At 34.1% G+C, this 23,210-nt stretch overlaps 2 long non-coding RNA genes across 2 annotated transcripts; both read right to left on the bottom strand.

Annotated features, from left to right (window-relative positions):
* Nucleotides 1-17,759: 17,759 nt before the first annotated feature.
* Nucleotides 17,760-20,242, bottom strand: LOC114823785 (uncharacterized). The gene is made up of 3 exons (XR_003771733.2): nucleotides 20,123-20,242; nucleotides 19,815-19,888; nucleotides 17,760-17,895 (listed from the first exon to the last, which is right to left on the bottom strand). It is a non-coding gene; the product is annotated as an uncharacterized lncRNA (long non-coding RNA).
* Nucleotides 20,243-20,822: 580 nt separating this feature from the next.
* On the bottom strand, nucleotides 20,823-22,991 carry LOC114821820 (uncharacterized). The gene is made up of 3 exons (XR_003769662.2): nucleotides 22,904-22,991; nucleotides 22,337-22,413; nucleotides 20,823-20,890 (listed from the first exon to the last, which is right to left on the bottom strand). It is a non-coding gene; the product is annotated as an uncharacterized lncRNA (long non-coding RNA).
* Nucleotides 22,992-23,210: the final 219 nt, after the last annotated feature.

Genomic DNA, 23,210 nt, shown 5'->3' with positions numbered 1-23,210 from the left:
GAGAAGAAAAAAGAGAAGAGATGATATGAGATACTTTTGCTTTTGAAGAAGTAACTTTCTACAGGCTTATTCTTGAACTGGGCTTGAGGGTTTTCTGGTTTCATCCAGAGTATAAGGCCGACTGAAGAATTTGAGGGTCAAAACAAGTCCATCAAATCTAGAGTACGTTCGACCCTACTGATATGGGATACTTTTGCTGTTGACAATGTAATGGATGTATCGGCACGTGTTCTGTTACGCTTGTCTCCACATGCTTCCTTGTATCCTTCTCACTTGCCCTATCTGTTCCTCAGGCAGATGTGGTATCTTCTCTAGAAGCATAAGATGTTGAAGATGAGTACTCGAGAGCAATGTCAGGTAAGTAATCAGGTAAGGGGTTCCAGGTAGTCAATTCCTGACTGGAAGCTTGATTCCAAGTGTTGACTGATTGCTCTCTTTCTCCTTGTCTTGCAGGTAAGAATAAGGCCAAAGGAAAAAACAGGGAAAAAGCATGATATGGGATACTCTTGCTTTTAACCCTGATGATATGAGATATTCTTGCTCTGGTGTAGCTTGTTTGCAGAGGTATTATCGGGGGAAAAGAAAGCTGAGTATTTCGAGAGGCTTCATTGGGAGTGCCCTCTCAGATATGAGGAAGAGTTGAGCATTTTTGCAGGTCTTCCTGTCCGTTGAAGATGAAGGTCGACATATATAGGAGTCTCCCTAACAACAAGTAGTAATGTTATTCATTTACCCTGCTTGGTCATAGCACGGTAGTGGGAGCTGCCAGCTTCACGTGTTTTAATTCTGTCAGAGCACTTTGAAAAAGTGGTTTGTGGTATCTGGAAAGCTGATGTTGCGTGTGAAGATTACAAACAAGCTTTATCCAAGGAGATCTGGCTCTCGAAGTTGAGAAAGTGGTGCCTCTTTGGTTTTTGAACAAGTAATCCTATCGGGGATCTGGCTCTCGAGATTCGAAGAACAGTGCCTCTTCGATTTTTGAGAAAGCAATCATGTTGGGAGTCTGGCTCTCGAGATTCGGAGAGCGGTGTCTCTTCGATTTTTGAGAAAGTAATTATGTTGGGAGTTTGACTCTCGAGATTCGGAGGGCGGTGCCTCTTCGATCTTGGAGCAAGCAATCTTGTTGGGAGTGTTTTCTCGAATGTGAGTAAAGGTTGGGCATGTTTGCTAGTCTACCTTGCCACGGAGCACAGAGGTTGACACACAGGGACTTTCCAATTATCCAGCAGTGGTCCTGTTCCTTTACCCTTGTGGGTAATAATATGGTAGCTAGACCTTCAAAATTTATGTGTCTAAACTTTGTTAGTGCTGTTTCTTTGCTATTCTTTTACCCTCTTGGTCATAGCGATGTAATGGGAGCTGCAAGCATCACATGTCTAAACTTTGTCAGAGATCTTTGGCAAAGTTATCTGTGGTACCCATGAGCTGATGTTGCGTGTGGAAAGTGGATGATTGAACAATAAGATTCACGTGCTTTCTACTTCTCCAGAAATCTTCGACAGAATGCCCGTAATTTCCGCAAAGCTGAGTGTGCATGTAACAGGTACTGACAAGGCTGATAGAAAAATTACATATGGTATATTTATGTTTTATGCCTAAACTTTTTATCATATATTTATTTTTAGTTTGTACCCACTTTTAATTTGCAACATTTTTTTTAATTTGTAGTATTTTCTTTTTGTTTTTATTTTGTACCCATGTATTAATTTCTTTTAACGCCTATATTTTTAAAAAATTCATTTGTACTCATAATTTTTTAATCATTTATATGTACCTTAATTTATTTATAATGTACCCATTCTTCTTTATTAATGTACCGCTTTGTTATATGTGAAATGTACCAATTTTTTTAACACTATGGATACATTCTTTTGCCATTTATTATTTCTTATTTTTACATATTTTTAATCCATTTATTCAATCAAAATGTTTGAATTTTTTTTATTGTAACCGTTTCTAATAGTATATTATAATGAGGGATTTTAAATTTATAGGATTATAAATTTCATAAAGTATCAAACAATTAATGTCAAAACTATAAAAATAAAAATATAAATTGTAATATAATGAGGTGTACAAAGTCAAGGAACTTTGATCAAACTTTAAATACCATTAAGGTTTTAGTCAAAGAATGTTAAGGATTAGGGACCACATCCAAAATATCCCAAAAAAAAAATGTTTGATACTAATACACATGGTTGTACTGTTAATATATATATATATATATATATATATATATATATATATATAAATGAAGGGTTTTTATCATAAATAATCCCTGAAATTGACCTCTCCTATCAAGATGGTCATTGAAATTGAAAATCTATCAATATAGTATGGTCATTCCGTTAGAATTCTGTTAAAAATTATGTTAAGTGCTGATGTGAATTAAAATATTTAAATAATAAAAAAAACCTTTTTATTTTTACACATACACACACAAAAGAAAAAAGGAAAAATAAGATGACTGTTCATCATCTTCCTTCCTTTCCCACTTAGCAACCACTACAGCCCCACACCACCATATTGACTACAACTCTGGATCGAGCGACACCAGAAAGGTTTCATCTTGATTATTAGCATCTAATAGCACGAGGACCGCGAGAATAGGGGTACGACTGATTGGATTGGCTGGAGCGGATGGCGTTGATACGATCGCTGGACGAGAGATGTAGGTTGGGGATGGCATGTGGTTGGGCTTGGAGTGATCAGACAGGTTGGGATGGAGGTGGTGATGGTTTCATTGGATGGAGGGAGAGGTTTGGAGCTGAGCAGGAGGAAGAGGAAGACATTGATGGTGAGAGGGTGGTGGGTTTAGTGGTCAATGTTGGGTGGGTGTGAGGGTATATGCATATGGTAATTGCATTATAACAGGGCTTGGTTGATGGTTGTGTCACTATAGGAGTCGAGGTTGGGGGAGAGAAAAAAGATGATGAACAGTCATCTTCTTCTTTTTATTTTTAAGTTTTTAATTATAAAAATAAAATTAAAAAAAAACTTATTTAAATATTTTCTAATTCACATGGCAATATTTAAATAGATTTGTGGGATCCAGTTATGTACCACATCAGTACATAATAGAATTTTTGACACAATTGTGATGGAATGACCACATTGCTTTATGGCACCCATTTTCAAGGACTACATTGATCGAGTTTCAATTTCAGAGACCCTCTTTCATGTGATGAGTCAATTTCAAAGACCATTTGTGATAAAAACCCATAAATGAATGAAAACCTTCTTCAATATAAATACAAATAAATTATGAAAATCCATTGAGGTATTTTGTCACACCCCGATCCCATGATACGTCCCAGATCTACACGTGGCATCATTAAGTACGTCTCTCATATCTCGCCTCCGAGACATAAACAAGACACCATTCAAGATCCAATAAAGGAATAACTTTTCATTTATTTTATAGCTGCATCTAACCTCACTGATAGACTGCCTAAGTACCCTCCGACGCGATCAAACCATTCGTAGTTCACCAGCCACTACACTTTGACGTTTATCACAATATGTTTTAGCATATCATTCCTCAATCAAATATTGGAACTCAACATGCATAAATTGCTAGATTCAGGGCTCCATAGCGAACCCACATGACAACCAATATTTTCATTTTATCAATCATATAAATCACTAGGTCAACACAATACCACAATACCACAATTCACTGCATGTAACATATCAAAGAACCGACATAGCACAATACCATTCTCTAGTCACATTAATCAACTAATCTGACTATAATAATAACAATCATATCCATACGTAATAAATGCATAGTTTATGAAATCATAATCGAATCGTTGGAAATCTTGAAGAAGTCACCTAGATGTCCAAATACTTTTCTAATTCAATTCATAAGATTCTTTAAACCATTGTTAAAAAACAAATTAAAAAACTAGGGCTAGAGTGACACAGTTATATCGAAGCCTACAATAAGTAACCAAGTAGATAATGACACACCAATGCGGATTAACCAGGCGAAGTCACTCCTATACATACTGATAGGCAGTGATCACCTAATGCAGATTTACCAGGCGTCATCACCCCTAAACCACGTATGGCCATACCTAGGTAACGAGGATCGCCTAATGCGGATTAACCAGGCGCGGTCTTAGGGTTGCCCAATGCGGATTAACCAGGCGCAACCCATATATAGTATGGTTCACCAATACGGATTAACCAGGCGGAACCATCCATGTACCACTGCTACATGGTGCAGTCACATTATCACACAACATACATCAAAATAAATAAATTATAATTACTAACATACACATTATCAATTCCACAAAACAAATGAATATCGAATCACATAACATACATTCTATAACCTACGTCATTTCATCATGAATCACAATTTCAAATATACTTATTACCGATTCCTTTTAACTACCCAATATCTAACCACACAGGCATACAAGTTTGACGAAATTTTCTAGCAAGGTTCATTCTCATATTTTCATACTAGTGATCATATCTCTTATAGGAATTGTTATTGGCACTTCAAAATTTTCATTTTACACTCCTCGCAAGTGTATTTTCTTTCTAATTATAAAAAGTTTGGATTGTAAAATGAGATTTTTGGAGTGCCAATAACAATTCCCTCTATTATTTATATTATCTAGAAATCCAATAAACATATATATAATAGTAAGGCATCAATTTCACAAACACCGAGGTATACATTAATTCGGATAGCTCGCTAACCAAGATAGGCCCACTAGACTCTACTTAGTCTCTAGTAATATTAATTTTAGTATTTAAAAACAATCTGAAACATGTTGACCAAAAGTCAACTCACCGTCAAAGGTAGGGTCCACAACCTTATGTTATTCGATCCGGAATATCTGCCCAACGGATTTTTGATCCATAACTTCCCAAAGGTCTCATTACTCTTCTAGAATAATATCCTAAAATTTTGAGATGATCCAACAGTCGGATCTTCTCCAATCGCTAAACTTAAGTAGTGATCAATAATTAGTTTTGCAAACTTAGAAATTCAATTTAGGAAGATCCGTATGTCGGATCCCTAATCCATCAGTTCTTAATGTCCTTAAATATTACATACCATAACATACTAAGGTTTGGTGACGATCTTACAGTCGGATCATCAATGGTTATAATGATCAAGTGGCTTAATCTAACAAAACTATGTTCAAACGATAGGATTTCTTCAATCAGATGTTAAATATGGAATCGGGACATCAAATTTAGTCTAGGAAGACCATGTGGTGTCTCAGCCATGCGTTGCCGCCACCCAGCAGCTGGCAGCCTTGATTCGCCGGAAAATACACCTAATTCGATAATTGCTCACATATATCAAGATGAAAGCTTGAAAATGCCATGAACAGTGGGAATCCTTAGAAATTGGTGTCCTTAATTCATCTTTCCCTGTGCTCTGCCACCCCTAAACTTGTTTAGACCTTGTTCATGGGTTTAATGAGAGCCGAGAATGGGTGGTGGTTGGTGGTGCTGCTTGTAGGATCAACGGATCACCGTTCGTGGCATTATTGGACCCATCCCATTGTTCTTCGCTATACGGGGTCAAAACCTTGTCGAACTTGGATGAAAATGGATAGGGAAGGCTAGTGTGAAGTTTCCAAGTGGTGACTTGGTGAAATTCACCAAAAAAACAACGGAAAATTGTCAGAAATCTTACCGGGTTGTCGGGTCGAAGGGTCTGGAAAAGGGTTTCCTGCTTCCCTCTTCTCTTTTTTCTCTCCTTACCCCTTTCTGATTGGTACCCATCTCTCTCCTTTTCTCTCCTACGTCTCTCATTTTCCCCCATCTATCTCGCTACCATCTGGCAGCTTCTAGTCCTTTTTTTATTAATATAAATTCTAGAAAATACTATAAAATCTCGTTAGTACAAATAAGTTGTTTACATTAGTGAAATCCAGGAACCGGGTTTCACATATTTTTTATAAGAAAACATAAATAGTGTTTTTTTAATGCACTTCAAAAAGAACTTTTATTGAGAACGCTTTTAATTATTTTAAAAGTACTTTTAAACGAGCTCATGGCCGGTGACTTTTTGATAAAAAAATTCTTTAAAATTATTGTTTTTTTTTAATTTTTTTTAATTTTTTATATAACTGTTACCATCCTAATTAGGTTAGGCAGTAAACCCTATTGGAATTCTATATTATATTTTAAATAGTGTCCTAATTTGGTTGTAATACCTAAAAGTTAAGGAATATAAAATCACAATGGGGTGAGATAACACACACCTCATAATTCACTAAATCTCTTTCTTTCTCTAGGTGCCGCACCTCACTCTGTCTCACTTTATAATTCTTCAATTAAACAGGCTTACGATATCTTGATGATGAAATTGCATTGTGAATTTTGCGAGTCAAAGAAACCAAAAGAAAATAGAAGCACGAATAGGGTTCTAAAACCCAGGAAAACCGGGGAAAAAAAAAGAATATCGCAGTTGAGTCGCGGCCTAAAGTAGCCGAGCCGAGCCAAGCCCCACTGGTTGGCCTGAAGCACGACGTAGCCATTGGCAAAAGAAAATAATAGGTAGTGTTTCGAAATCTAATTCAAACTACTCATTTAATCCAACATTTACGACTGCAGCTACACATCAATCCATAAGAGAGACAGATGGAGGTTTGAATTAGACTTATCAAAAATGGAATTGGGATTGTCTTAGAAGACAAGTTGGAGGCAAAGAATTGTGTCAAAACAAAATGTCCATACTACATTTTAATTTAATATTTATTTGACAAAATTGACGAAAATGGGTGAACTGAGACTAAATGAGACGAGGCAAAGTGAGACAAAATCTATTTCAGAAAGTAAAGTGAGATTAAATGACAGTTTCAGAGGCCAATATAGCCAACTTAGTCTCCGTGTTTTAAATTTGGCTAATTTAGTCATCGTGTTTGTCTATGTTAGCTAATTAAGGATATTTCATTCAATTTCTTTTAAAAAATTCATAAGAAAATTATATGAGATATAATTACGGTATTACCCTTTCTCTTGATAGAAAAATGAAAATCAATGAGAAATAGCACATAAAAGAGATAAAACTTCCAATCTGAAAAATGATTAAGGTTGTGACATAGAAAAGAAAGGGGGATATGTTAAGGAGGAGGCCGGAGAGTTGGGAGGAGAATAATTTTTCTTTTAAATTTAAATTTATTTTTAAATATTTTAAATCAAATAAATAATTTTATACATACGTTTATAATTATTTATAAAAAATTTACAAAAATTAGATGAAAATGTCATTAATTGGCTAACGGAGATAAACACAAGGATCAAATTGGCCAAATTGAAAACATAATGACTCAATTGACTCAATGACTAAAATATAGGAACCATTTTAACATTTTGGTCTTGATTTTATACGAAATCACCATTTTTCTTCAAGAGTGGGCAATGGGCATATTAATGCCACTAAATTGTTGTGAAATACCAAAAGTCATTCATAGCAAGAATCGATGATTCTGAAGTATGAATTCATGCACCAGCCACCAAGCTTTTCATTTACCAATGTTACGGCCTTTACCATTCTCGAGGTGGAAAGCTCCTCCAAATTCCAGATTAAATACCCCAACGTGGGCTGGATCTCCACGGTACACCTACACATACAAGCCAGGGAAGACAAGATGTGGTTCAAACAGTAGAACAACTAGAAAGAACAAAGACTGCAAAAAGAGAAATTACAGAAAGAAAATGTCTTCAGCGACAACCGAAAATTGTGAACAACAAACTACTCATTCTGATTCGTTGGTTGAAATGGTAAGTCTCTCGATTATAATGACTAGGGTTGCTGACGGTATCTTTCTTTCTTCACATATATTTTATTCTTAATCTTAACCTGATTGAGTGAGTATAATATTTGAAGTATACTGAAGAATATAAAGATATTTTTTCTGGGACATTCACATGGAGAGTCGAACACTTCTCGAAGTTGCAGAGCAAGCATTACTCTGACGTTTTCATCATTGGTGGTTTTAAATGGTACGTATTTGACTTTGAGTTATCTCCTATATAGATACGTGCGTTCGGATTTTTTTTTCTGCTCTGCGTTATTTGGACTGCATAAACTTGGTGTGATTTGATCAGGCGGATCCTCATGTATCCAAAGGGGTGCCGCAGAGACGGCTATTTGGCTATATATTTGAATGTTGCAGATGCTTCGACATTGCCATCTGGGTGGAGTATTTGTGCTCAATTCACGTTCACTGTGGTTAATCAACTTAACAGAAATAAGTCAAAAACACTAGGTATTTTTTTCCGTTCAGTATGTTTTGAAATTGCATCAATTTATGTCTTTTATTTGTTTGTCTTTCATTAAATTGATGATTTGACAATCGTGAGACTCACTTATGGGTCAACGTAGTAGCCACAATATAGTCCAAAACTAGTCATCGTGGAGCTTTGGCTTCTCTTAATCAATGGTTCATATTTCAAAACAACAACTAATTACATCGTTTGGTCCCAATAACGCAGAGCAGTATTCTCACTCTTGAGTTTATATTTCAAAACAACTGAGTTCAGGCAGTATTCTCACTCTTTAGTTTATAATGAGTGATGTGTTAGGAGCTTAAAACGAGTTTTTTTGTTTCTTTTCAAAAAAGAATTCGTGTATATCCATTTAAAAAATACAAAAGTACATGCAGGGTGAGTGTCTTATTGTTCAGTTTGTTTTTCTCTTCCTTCTAGGAAACTCTGGACTCTTGAGAGATTGCAATTTCATATTCTAAGGCAATTAACAGTGTTTTTCTCGTCTTTACTTCCCCATGCATTTCTTGTATATAACCAAACACATGAAAGTGCTCTTGCAGCTTTCTGTAATCCGTTTTCTAAATTCTCAAAGTGAACCAAACAAATAGCTTAAATTCGCTAATTGGTACATCATGCGTTTTATTCCTGCTTGATGGCGGTTTGTTCTTGTTCCCTTGCATGATATTATTCATAAAATCTTTTTTCATCTCAAATTTAGTTTTTTTTTTTTTCTTTCTGATTAGCACTTATTGGCATAGAAACTAATTAGCTAGCTGTTTTGGTATGAGTGGCATCGGAGGAATGGTAGATCTTAAGGTTTGATTTTCTGATAACTTAAATGAATCCACCTATAATTTGGCCATGAATGGCTTGGTGAAATTGCATGTCAAAACTGGTTCCTGCATCTCCATATGTGGTTTTGACTGATTTTGATATATTGAAAAGCAATAGGATGTACATGCATATGCAAGAACCATTATCTTATCAAACTTAATTCCTTACCTGTGAATATTTTTGAAGAAGTTTGTATATATGTAAAATCTTATCAAGTCTCTCAGTAAAAAGACAATTATCATCTAACCCCAATAGGTGTATAGTTTTAGTCAAGTGCTGGTCGCATCTCTTTGAACAATTTTAAGAGTTGCGCTATGTAAAAGTCAACGGTAAATACTTATTTTTTTTTGGTTATCAAATATAGCCAGGCATGATGAGTTGGAAGTCGGACATTGCTGCAATAATATTTTTCCCTTCCTGACGAATATTTTATTTAAGGAATTGTTATTGGCACTCCAAAAATCTTATTTTACACTTCAAACTTTTTATATTTGGAAAGAAAAATACACTTGTGAGGAGTGTAGAATGAGATTTTTTGAGTGTCAATAACATTTTCCTTTGTTTATTGAATCATGGTTTTTTGGTTAATTATATTTTTTTGTAACTGTCTGAAAATTCTTTATTGTTGATGTACACAGGCATTCTTAATTAATTTTTCTTGTGACATCGTTTGATATTTTTTTTTTTTTTTTTTTGTAGAATTTCAAAAAGAGAACAAGTTCAAAGAAGAGGTGACTACATTGGGTTACACATTTGTAACTTTGCCTTTTAGTAAGCTCCATGACTGTACTGAAGGCTATCTTGTGAATGATACATGTATTATTGAAGTAAAGGTTTATGTCGTTGAGGCTCAAATCGATGAGGATGAAAACGAGGAAGGATCATCTTCTCTTGTTAAGAGCACGAACCACTCACTAAGTGCAAATTCTATGCAAGTTCCAGACTCTTCAGTAGCACCCAATTCTAAAGCACATTGTGAACAGCTGCTTCCCTCCAATGATAAACCAAGTTCTCTACAAATTTGCAGTAACAATAGCACCGATAGTCCTACTGGCCCTCGTGTAGTCAAGTTACCTGAAAGAGAAAAACTACCCTACACTACTCCAGCTAGTGAGCTCATCGATTTCAAAGGTTTAGGTTGGATTGAGAAAGCTTTTGTTCCACTACTAGAGGAGGTTTGTTCAGGGCATCCTTCATTGATCGAGTGCCAACAAAAGAGGAGTCTTAAGTTCACTGAATGTGCATTCACAGCTCTGGGAAGAGTCCTGCATTTTTTAAAGACTACAAAAAGTAGGGATATGACGTCTGAGGACTCCTGCGACCACCTTCAACTTTTATGGGAAGAGCTTGAGATCTTCAGATTTGATTTGTCGTGGTTAGAGCCATATGTTCAGTCTGCTTTGTGTATGAAGAAATTTGAGGAAATGACAGGGCGAGTGAAAAGATTGAGAGAAGATGTGGATGCTATGGAGATCAAATTAAGAAGACGAAGGACCGAGCTAGTTGAAGCAGAGGTAGATCTTGATCGGGTAGCAGAAAGTGACTTGGTGAATTTAAAGGAGATAGATATGGATAGAGAGTTAGGTTATGGGGGGCATTAGCCTAATTTTGGAATTCATCGTTTATTATTTTGGTCATATGACTGCGATGGACAGTTTTAATATGTACGCAGTATATATCTATTCAAAGTTGGGACTGATTTTCATTTTCAACTATGCAAGATATATACTTGCTTTCATACTATTATTTACAGTATTTCTGCAGCAGTATTTTTTTTCTTAGCTTGAATTCTTGTTCCTGTTCAAGGTTCAGAATCTTTCAGAAAATATTTTATATTGTATTTCGACAGATAACATTATGATGAAGTATTACAATTGGTAACACATAAAAATATATTATAAAAGTCTGACATGGAAAAAGTCTAGAGATTTTGATTAAAAATTGAAAATCAATAAGGTTTGAGTCAATGAACATTGGTGAATAGAGACTGAAACCTAATTACTCTTTAATACTAACCCCTTCAAGATCACTAATCATATGATTAATGTATTCATTTGTTTTGGGAACTGTTATTAACACTCTAAAAGTTTAATTCTACATTCCTCACAAGTGTATTTTTCTTTCTAATTATAGAAAGTTTGGAGTGCCAAATAAGATTTTTGGAGTGTTAATAACAATTCCCTTTGTTTTATACAAAAGTAAAAGTAGAAGAAAGTAGAAAACATACCTTTACAGTGTGCTATAAACCCGATCGATTTAGCAATCCCATAAACTTCTTTCAAAGTTTGAATCCACATTGTATAGCTCTTCCTCTTAGGCTCCAAAGTATAGAATCCCTCTAACTGCTGTCGACACCTTCTAGTATCAGATGAGTGAAGGAATGTGATTAGTAAGTGTGTGAAGCTAGTTAACACTTACTCAAACATGAAGGATTGTGGTGGTGGCCAGATTTGGTGGTGGTGATAGTGTGGTTTTCCCTATTGAAAACTAAAACTCACTCCTCTCACTCTAAAGATGATTGCTCTTCTCTACAAGAATAGTGATCTCCTCTCTCTCCTTTCTCTCTTCCTCAGTGAGAATGCATGTGAGGTTTCTCTTATAGCTGAAAGGATAAGTGAGAGTGCTCGAACTTCCACGAGAAGTTTTCTCTTCTTTATGGCAACTGGACTAACTTGAATTTTAAAATGAAAACAAGATTCAAACACAACTAACCCTAGGAAAAACCGTCCGACATCTTTAGTGGGTCTTTTGTCTACTTGGGTCGCATTTTTTACTTAATGTAGTCAAGACGTCAAAGATAAGTGCGTTGTATATGCATGATTACATCACCCTTACTAGGACGCTTTTGGACTAAATCGTGGGAGAATAGATGCAAAGCGGAAAATATCTCGACGAGGAGTAAGTTTTGGCATACTACATGCTAGACATAAGCGGGTCAACTTCTCACTTGAGATTCATTGAGAGAAGTGGCCTCTTTCAAAGGTAAAGTTTTTGGAAAATTTAAGGATGCCCATCAGGTAGTGGTTATATGTAGATGTCAATATTGATATCGGTATCGATTGCCTTAGATGAAAATTTGCTAAAAAACATGGATATTAAAAATTAAACTTTATGGAATGCCATATGATAGTTTGTTGATACTTAACTGCTATGTCGGAAATATCGCTAAATCTTGTCACTTTTAAACGAAGTTTAAGTGTTTCTCTGATATCTTTTGAAGTTTAGACTTTAGCCCCTTTTTATGCTTTTATTTAATTTTTTCATTACTTTCACAGAAATATTGATCGTATCAAAAAAATTTCAAACACTATCATTACGAGGCCTCAAATCTTGGATTGTTCAAAGTTGAATTTTGGTTTCCTAGGTGGACCAATAGTGGGATTTTGTTTACAACTAGCAGGAATGCCCGTGCTTTGTTGCGGGTTTTCAAACCATGAATAATATCCACAGAAAAATTAATTGAAAATGTTGCAGCAATATATTGCATTCTTAAATGTAGCAATTCAGACAATGCACGTTTTACATGAGTAACGCTTACAAAACCACAAATTTACACAATTATCTCCAAATAAAAGAAAAAGCAAGAGATAGGTGCATTGATACATAAAATAAGCAGTTCAGTTTACATTGCTACTTTATTAAGTCAACATCGAGAGCTAATATACAATCAAAATTACTTTAAGGAAAGTTTACGTTGACAAAAGTTGCAATGACAAAATATAGTATCTTTGCATCAGAGACTGAAGTACCATGCAATTTACACATATTTTGTTTGTGCATGCAACATGACAAAATACATGTCCTGCAAGGCTTGCTGTCGTTCCAACAGTTGTAAAAAATAATAAGACATCTTCTTATGGTATGTGAATTAGGTAACTTTAATAGTGGAATGCCCAAAAAGTATATATCTATAGTAGTGGAATGGCCAAAAAATATATATCTTTGATCCTTTGCAGCAATCCATGATGAAGTCTTTTATAGCTCATTTGCAAATGAACATCTCCAACACTAAGCAGCAAACCAGAACAAAAATTCAATAATTGTCCAAGTTGGTATATATTATTGTAAACAATATCTCATTATACATGTCCTTGATTTTCTTTGTCTATGATCTATTTCTTAATGCACTGATCGAAATTTTGTCTGCAGGTTCAACTTTTGGGACAACCAAGTTAGAGAATTCCGCAGAGATTTTGGCTGAATTAGCAGACGGTGGTTGTCTCCCCTCATCATGTTTGATGTGAAAACATGTCAAATTTAAAAAGGATGGAAATGAACATTATAAAGTGCATGCATGATGTTTTTGTTTAATGAAATACCAACATTATTTGAAGGAGAAAATTAACCTGTGAGCTTTTGAAGGTTCATTTTCAACAAATAGTGTCCTTTTTACACCCTTGTTTGTCACAGCTGATTGGATTTCTCAAGTTTGCGATTGCAGGGTCATAAAAGGGAGAAGGATTGCTGCATCAATGACTTGTTTCCCAGTGTTGCTAGTAGGTGTACACGGTATAATCGAACTAAGTTTTGGGTCAAATGATGCTTGTTCCTAACTAAGTTTTGGGTCAAATGATGCTTGTTCCTCAACTATTCCATGAACAACAAAGTCGGTGTTGCCAAACTCATTGTTTTGATTACCAAAACAGACCTAGAATTTTTTCATGTTGCCAACCAATTTTTGGAAGTGCGGTAGCAACACAGAAGAGTCGTCATGGCCTTCTTCTATGACCAAAGAGTGGCAAGAAATACCTAGAGGTTATTCAGTAGTCATTCCCATCACTAAGAATTTGAATTGATTTCATCCATAATAAAATTCATTTAAACCTAAATAAAAGACGAAGATATTATGACGTGAGTTTAGTAGTTTAAAAAGAATGCTTGCAATAAAAACCATATTTATTGCAAAGAGATATAAAGAATGTAGAAAAAATAAACTAGGAAATTACCATAGCTTAGGCATTTTTCCGAGTTGCCCATGTTCAAAGCACTAAAAGGTTCCATATGTATTTTTCACACTTTTGTGGCAATAGGAGCATGACTTGTACCACCATCCCTTGGTCAGATAGTAACCGACAATTGTTGCTTGGCATACGAAACTTGTATTATGATATCATATAAAATTTTCAAATACAAAAGACATTTAGGAATAAACTCCCAGACATGACACTTGCACCCTAGAAAATGTATTTCCACCCAAATTATAAAATAGAATACAAATTTTGGACATGAGATCACATTTTGGAAAATTTATATTGAGTCGTGAAAGATAAGTTGTTTAATTTTTTGTACTGAAGCTTATAAATGAACAAAGAAACAAACAACATGACACTTTATATGCATAACACAGTATAGACTAAGAAACAATATGTCATTTCCAAAATAGAACAAACAATTAATTGCGAAGCAGTTGCAAAATACAATTGATAAAACATGAGATAATTTAGTGATGGTGGATTGACCTTGTTTAATGCTGGATCAAGATGAAGCAATTGTTCAATTGTCTTCTGTTTAGAATTAGCCATAACAATAGCCTTTCCATACTTTGCAGCAGAAGTCTGTAGAATTTCAATGGGTGTTTTGAGGTATTCAATCCTGATTTTCACATTTTTAGGTCCAAGAATATAGACGGTAAAAATATAAACGAAAAAAAAAACATTAAATAAGGTTTGTTCACTTACTCTTGCTTATATTATGAAAGTTGTGGGATATCAGGATTGAAAATACAAATTGTTTAGTCTGTGCTCCCCAGAACAGGTTTTCCTATAAATATAAAGATAACAATTATAAACACAAAAGTAAAGCGATCAGATATAGACTTTATTAAGGTATAACCTTTGTATTGCTTCACTTTGAGTGAAGTCAAAACAACAAAGGCAGGCGGCGAAAGCGACTGCAATGCATCCTCTAGAAAGCTTGTTGTAGTTTCTGCCTATAGGGTCACTGTAACTTGTTCACCTCTACAATTATAAAATGGAGTCAGAACTTTCTATGTAATTTTCGTATGGCTATATATGTATAAATATGCAATCACAGTTTAAGAGAAGTATAGTTCACCTATTATTTTGAAGTTGGAGGTTTCGCTTTTTCTCAACTCTGATATTTTGCACAGTCATGTTCTCAATCGGTTGTAAAGTCATCAAACAACAAAAAAACATCTACATATGATATAGTTATAAGAACTAGTTTAAGCTAAATTCAATTAAAAACTAAGAATAATGATTTTAGAGTACTGGCAATAGTCAAAATTAGATGCTTTACCTGTGAGGTTTACATCTCTATCAACTTTCTTGTGAAGCTCATCAAATTCAATTAAATTAAACCAATGCATCGGGATCACTTGATTTGGTTTCTCAATAGGGACTATGGTAGTGTTTTTGTTCAACCATATAACAATCAAATCATATATAATTCTGGAAATTAAAGAACAGACAGGAAAGTGATAGAAAGCATCTTCCTGGAATGAGTACTACTCCATCATGAAAATCTTTGTGAAGGACATGATCCGGCTTAGTATAATCTTGAAACCAAGCAACTTAATGGAACTAGAATTCAGTTGGCACGAAATTCCCTTTCCCGTTACTATATGGACACTTATGTTGAAAGTTTAGTTTACTCAATAACTAGAAGAAACAAGTCAGATTATCACCTATTTTATTTTCTCTCTGTATGAATCAAATATTTACGTTTTTCATATTACACCTGTACCTTTGTCTTTGGGAAGTGCTAACAAGTTGTAGTTTTGAAAAATTTTAATGCATGTCCAAGTTCATTTTAGGAAAAATCTAGTAGTTTATATTTTTACATGTCCTTCCATTTTTTTTTTTTTTGACATGATAATTAACTAGAAATCAGCATTACTATATTCTCTGTGCTCTTGTACTCTGTATTTCACCACAATGTTCAAGTGTCATTGTTAAATATCGCCAATGTGGTCGAAATAGTCTTTAATTGATGTCAACTATGTATTGCCAGAATCGATCTTAAGATTAAAACCAAATATATTCTTTCGGAGGCTCTAAGACACCCTACGTAGGGTCTAAGACTTCTTAAAACCAAACCATGTGTTTAGACTTTAAACTTACGATTTGGGATTTGGCAGTACATTCTTATAGTGCACAATTTTATGACGTCGTTTATGAGAATGTTGAATAAAAACTGTCAAAGGAAATTAACAGCTAATTAAAAAACATAGAAAAGAAATCACTCCAAAGAAAATAGCATGGGATTTATCTAGTGAATTACCGAACTGTTATATTTTTTTCTTCTGAAAATATGAATGTAGTCCCTAAAACTTAATTTTCTCCACATAAAACCAGACATAAGTTTTTTTACTAGAATAAAACCCATTGACTAGATTCCACATCAACAAATTCCTTAATTATATTTGACTTCACACATTTAAAAAAAATTTGATGCCCAAAACACGCCTATTTGAATGTTTGATTTACACAATTAATTCCATACATATTGTAAGGGAGAATTAATGATTTACATGCCTAATAAATCTATTAATACATGCTTAGTTAAGTCAATAAAACTATATTTTAAGCATAAATGTAGGTAAATTATTTCACACACACACACACATATATATAACAACAAAAAAAGAATGCTTGACATACATAAAAAATTCATGCAAAATAATTTGCCTACATAATAAAGCAAACCCAAATATATGCAAAATCATATACCTACATAAAAATATGTTATTATTTTATTCAATACTAGTTTACCTATTATTTGTACATATAATAACAAAACGTGCCCAATATATATGATGATACATACAAAATAAAATACCTACATAATGAAGAAATGCTATTTGGTTCAAGATTAATTTACTTACAAAATAAAGAAATTGTTTTTTTTATTAAAGATTAATTTACCTATTATTTGTACATATATCTTATAGTAATAAAATGTGCCAAATATATGTGATAATACATGGAAAATAAATTACCTACGAAATAGAAGAATGTTATTTGATTCAATATTAATTTACCTACAAAGGATATGTTATTTGCTCATCATAAATTTAAATATAGGTAGATTGATATACATATATATATATATGTATATGTTTATATATATGTGTGTGTGTGTGTATATATATATATATTGAGGTTATGGTAGTAATATATACATTTGAACGTATATATGTGTGTGTTTGGGGTAATAATATGTGCAATAATTTTATTTTCATTGTAATTAAGGTGAGCAATAACATGTATTGATTTTTATTTTGAATATTGTGGTACAAATTGTAAATATTTTGTAATTATAGGTCAATTACTTCTATACTTGGCAGCCATTTGTAAATTTGGGTTTTATTTGGATATTTATAACTAGGTGGGTTTTTATCTAGAAAATAAGAATGGTAAGGGTCTATATCTAAAGATCCAAAAAAAAAAAAAAATTAGCACACTGAGAGACGGAAAAATATTTTTGTTGTCCGCCCTGCATCAAAGGTGAGAAAGGCCTTCTTTATCTCAGCCTCAATTATTAATTGAAAACTCATTCATATTTATTCATAGAAATAGACTGATATAAAAACATAAAACTGGACAAATTTTCATTCCCATATTTAGTCCTATTTTGATGAATGTGGCTGAAACCAGGGCTAAAAACCAAGCTCCAATCCATACAAAGAACTCAGTAGATGCTAATGAATGAGTTTCAAGTTTTTCATAGAGCCAAATTAAGCCAACATGCTTAAAAAAAAAAACTGATACTTGTAAGTCCGAAGACTGATTTCAAGGCCCTTTGCTTCTCTTTGTTGTGATGTAAATCCAATTTTTGCACCACCTTCAACAGAAAGAAAACAATTTCCAATTAACAAATTGTTTTGGGAGAGAAAATGGAAATTCATTAATACGAATGCCAATACCGATACACCAAACGAATCCATCGTGCTTCCAACGCAGAGGGCATTGTTCTTGAGAAAGTGCAAGTGAACTTTAGCTAAATGTCTTTTCCATTAAAAATCCTAACCCATCCATTTTAGTTAAAGGCTTTCAATTTTCATTATGTTTACATTAGTATGGTTCATTTACCTTAACAAAAAAACACTTTCCCACTCGGACAATAATATAGAAGTATGCATTAGGTATCTATAACATCCCACATCGACCAACGGAGATGGGGTGATGCGCCTTTTATGTACATGCTCACCTATTATAGCACGAGGCCTTTTGGGGACTCATTGGCTTCGAGTTCCATCGGAACTCCAAGGTTAAGTGAGTTCAGGCGAGAGCATTCCCAGGATGGATGACCCACTGCGAAGTTACTCGTGAGTTCCCAGAAACAAAACCGTTGTTCGCTTTGGGCTCCGACCACGCCCTCACAGTTTTGTTTCTGGGAACTTACAAGTAACTTCCTAATGGGTCACCCATCCTGGGAATGCTCTCGCCCAAACTTGCTTAACTTCGAAGTTCCGGTGAAACCTAAAGCCAGTGAGTCCCCAAAATGCCTCGTGCTATAGAAGGTGGGTATGTGCATATAAGGCACATCACCCCCTCTCTGTTGGTCGATGTGGGATGTTACAATAAAATAAGGAGAAATTAGGTTCTCATCCTTCATTTTGCTATTCCATTGATTAAAATCCTATTCTTTTTCAAATTTTTATCAAGGTCTTTGGATATTAATAATATTATTAATTATTTCAATAATAAAATATTAATTATTTCTAAATATATTCATTTAATGTTAAAAATGTTACAATTAGTATATTTATGTTAATGATTAAAATTTTTATCATATATTTTTAGTTTTAGTTTGTACCCATTTTTAATTTATACCAATTTTCTTTTCAGTTTTAATTTGTACCCATATATTAATTTCTTTTTGTGCCCATATTTTTTAAAGTTTTATTTGTATTTGTACCCAGATTTTATTTATTTATTTGTACCCTTTTTTTTTTGGCTAAATGTACCCATGCTAATTATATGTCCCATTCATGTAATTTTTAAAATTTTTAATCTTAAAATGTACTCATTCTTAAATATAGCAATTTGTTATATGTAAAATGTGCCATTTTTTTTATATAAAATCTATTCAATTTTTTTCTAATCCATTTTAAACTTATATGGGTACATTCTTTTTTCTTTGATTTTAAAATGTATATATGTCAAGTTTAATCGAAGAAATTTACTTATGTTATTAAGCCTAATATTTTTTTTTTTTGTGATTTTGAAGAACGTACCCATATTTTATACAATAATTTTTTGGTTAATTTTGATGAATGTACCCATGTTTATACACACACACACACAATGGTATATTTATATTGTAATATTTTTAATCCCACAAATTATGGTTTTTTATTTAAAATCTCATTTATACAAACAACTAAATTTTTTAATTTTTAATTTAAAAAATATAGTAACTTACATAGAAATAAATTATCACATTAATTTCAGGGACTTTGATCAAAATTTGAAAATCAACAAGGTTTCAATCAAAGAATATTCATAGTACTGTTAAGGACCGCATCCAAAGTCTCCCATAAAATAAACTGACATGCCCTAACCCCGATAACCCCAAATATCAGGGTAGGCACGTGTTGTCCGACACACGAGGGTGACGAAGCCATTTTAAACATGCATATAAGTAAAAGATATGCAATTAAAACGTAAAATACCATAGCAGGAACGTGTCAGAGCATACAACTACTAAGAATAATATGGAAGGATTACTAAGAAAAGATATGAACAAGGAAATGATACCTATGTTGAGAAGACTTGAGGATAACTAAGTTGTAAAGTCCTGATGTCGGGATCGTGTGCCTTGAATCTAAATCCTGAAGTGGGCGCAAAACAGAAAAGGTGAGTGGACCAAAGTTTATAATAATACTAATAATAAGAAAACCATTTTCTTTATGAACATAATAACCCTCTGCTTTGAAAACATATATATAATTACATATAGGTTTTATGAAAACCCTAGTATGCCATGTAAAACATTTGTAAAACCTCTATAAATCATATCCGTGAAGTACTCAACTAGGGGTATCATGGTCGCCCAAAGGCAGTACCTATCCATCACCTGAAGGTGAAGCGGAATAACTTGTTTATCACCCGAAGGTGAAGCTGAATAACTTGTTTATCACCCGAAGGTGAAGTTGAATAGCCTGTCCATCACCTGTAGGTGAAACTGTATAAAATAGCATAATATAATTATAGAAAATCCATAATTATTGGAAATTCGGAATTCTATATAATCCATAATTATAGAAAATCCGGAAAACATAATATAAAGCATATTCAATGCATGAAATATGAAATGCATGCTAGGTTAATAATTTATAAAAATATTTCGTAAAGCTATTTTAATTAGATCATGAATTCTATATAATCCATAATTATAGAAAATCCGGAAAACATAATATAAAGCATATTCAATGCATGAAATATGAAATGCATGCTAGTTAATAATTTATAAAAATATTTTGTAAAGCTATTTTAATTAGATCATGAATTCTATATAATCCATAATTATAGAAAATCCGGAAAACATAATATAAAGCATATTCAATGCATGAAATATGAAATGCATGCTAGTTAATAATTTATAAAAATATTTCATAAAGCTATTTTAATTAGATCATGAATTCTATATAATCCATAATTATAGAAAATCCAGAAAACATAATATAAAGCATATTCAATGCATGAAATATGAAATGCATGCTAGGTTAATAATTTATAAAAAAATATATTTAATAAGGGGTCCACTCACTAGTTTTCCATTGCCCGAAAGTTGATCGAACTATCAAGAATAGCGTTGCTTCCCGCCAACTCGCCTAAACACAATTAGGGACCTTTTAGCAAAACTCTACTAAAACGTTATAATTTTGGAAAACGGATGGCGGATTCGGCATGTCGAGGAACCTCATGTTTTTTCCTCCACATGCCACTACACGCGCCGCCGCACGTGACGGTCGGCCGTCCCGACTCGCCGGAAAATCCAACATCTCAAAAAATTCCAAAATTTGACAGGAATAAATATCTTGATGAGAGGAACAACTTTCATACATGCAACCAAAGCCAATTTGGTTGGGAAAAGCCCCAATTTCACGAAAACCCGTCGGACCCTAGATTTAGGTGTGCTTTGATTCAACCTCGATTCGAACTCTAACACCCCCAAACTTGTTTAGGCTTTGTTCCTGGGTTCAAGGTGAGTGGTTTGATGGTGGTAATGGTTGATGATGCTTTCACGATGGGTGGATCTCTACCATGACACCTTCGGAACCCACGAGTGGATCTCCGCCATGACACCTTCGGAACCTACGGGTTCCATTCTTGCTCAAAACGGGGTCAATCTAGGTGGATTTTGGGTGGAAATGAATGAGGGGAGGTCGGGTAGATGTTTGGTAGTGGTGGTAGGACGTGATTCACCAGAAAAATAGCCTGAATGGCATATGAAAACATGGATGCTGCCGGGTCAGGTACAAGTAAAGGGGAACTCGATGAGTTCCTCTCCTTCTCCCCTTCACTATCTTCTCTCCTCTCCCATTGGTCACTCTCTTCTCTCTTCTCTCTCCTCTTCTGAATGGGCGTCCCACCCCTCATTTCTCTCCTTTATCTCTTCTCTTAACCATCCATTTCTTTTTTTATTCAATTTGGGCCACACACGTGGCTTTCCAGATTTTGCTCCAAAAATCTGGAGCTTTCTAGAAATTAATCAATTTACTATTTTGTCCTCGACTTCATTTGTTAATAACTCTTTCGTTATAACTCCAAATTACGTTTAATTTGCGCTCACGCACTCGTAGCGACGAGTACTACGAGGATACATCAAGAAAACGAATCTTACGTGACACGACAAGACAGTCAACAAAAGTCAATGTATTTGTTTCGAAGGGCATTTTCATAAATTCACAAATTAAAATTATTAAAACCTTAAAATTTAGGGACAGGTCGTTATAGTATCTGTTGCAACATCAGTCAATTGGAACATAACCTATGAGGATTGTTTGAACCCATACAAAATCTTTATTTATATTCTTCTTGGATCGTTTCAAATTAAGCTATTTCTCTCAATGTCTCTGTTTTTGTACGCATGCACACACTGGCTGTGTGTCTTTCATTTCTAAGTTGCTTCATATGCATATATGATGCATATATGGATATATAGATATATAGAGGGTAATGTTCTCTTATAAACTCTTATAAACAACAGTTTTGCATACTGATATTTTCTTGAGAATTCATGATAAAGTAGGGGAATTTGATTTCATTTAATTTACCTGATGCAGATGATGCACATAACTTATTTGGCTTCTCCTCTGAGTGCAATTTGATGTAAATCCAATTTCTACACCACCTTTAGCAGAAAGAAAACAATTTCCAATTAACAAATTATTTTGGGAGAGAAAATGGAAATTCATTAATACAAATGCCAATACCGATTTTTGGGATTTTAGGGTTCTCTGTTACCCTTACAACTGAAAGCCTAAAATCCCAGAAAAATGAGCAAGAAGCTTAAGCAAAAAAAATCATATTTTTAACAACCAAAACCCAATACTGATTTAATCATATAAGAACGAAAAATCTAAATATAGAGTCACAAATTAACGAACCGAAAACCCACAAAAAAAAAAGACCTTAAAACAAAGAACAAATACACAGAAAAGAGAGATGAATCCCCAAAATGAGAGAAAATGAAACAAATAAGGGAATAAATAGAGATATATCCATCCCCCAAAAGCTGACCTAACAGTACTAAAAAATTCGAAAATAATTCACAGTAAAAAGGCAGAAATGTTGACAATCTAAGCTAACAGTAAGGAATCGAATTAAAAAAATGAACTTACCTTTGGAAATCCCAGCATGCATCGCAAGATCAGGCACACATCACCCTCAGTTGTCTCTGTTCATGACCCCTACCCCTTTCCCTCAAATCCTAACGACCCCTATGGTTTTCTTAGACCATCCTCACTCTCCCACTTGTGAAATCCATCTACAGCAATGGCACTGAGACCCCTACCCCTCCCCCTCGCTCTCTTTCCATCGCGATCTGTCTCTGTCTCTATTTGTCTCCCTCCCCCTCTCCCTCTCTATCTATCTCAGAGCCTCCATCCTTGAAACCCTCATTGAATGATAACAAATGCAAACCTACCC

This window comes from Malus domestica, chromosome 02 (assembly GCF_042453785.1).
Source record: "Malus domestica chromosome 02, GDT2T_hap1".
Lineage (NCBI taxonomy): Eukaryota > Viridiplantae > Streptophyta > Magnoliopsida > Rosales > Rosaceae > Malus > Malus domestica.
The sequence above is the reverse complement of the archived record's forward strand: the minus strand, read 5'-3'. Positions and strand labels throughout refer to the sequence as shown.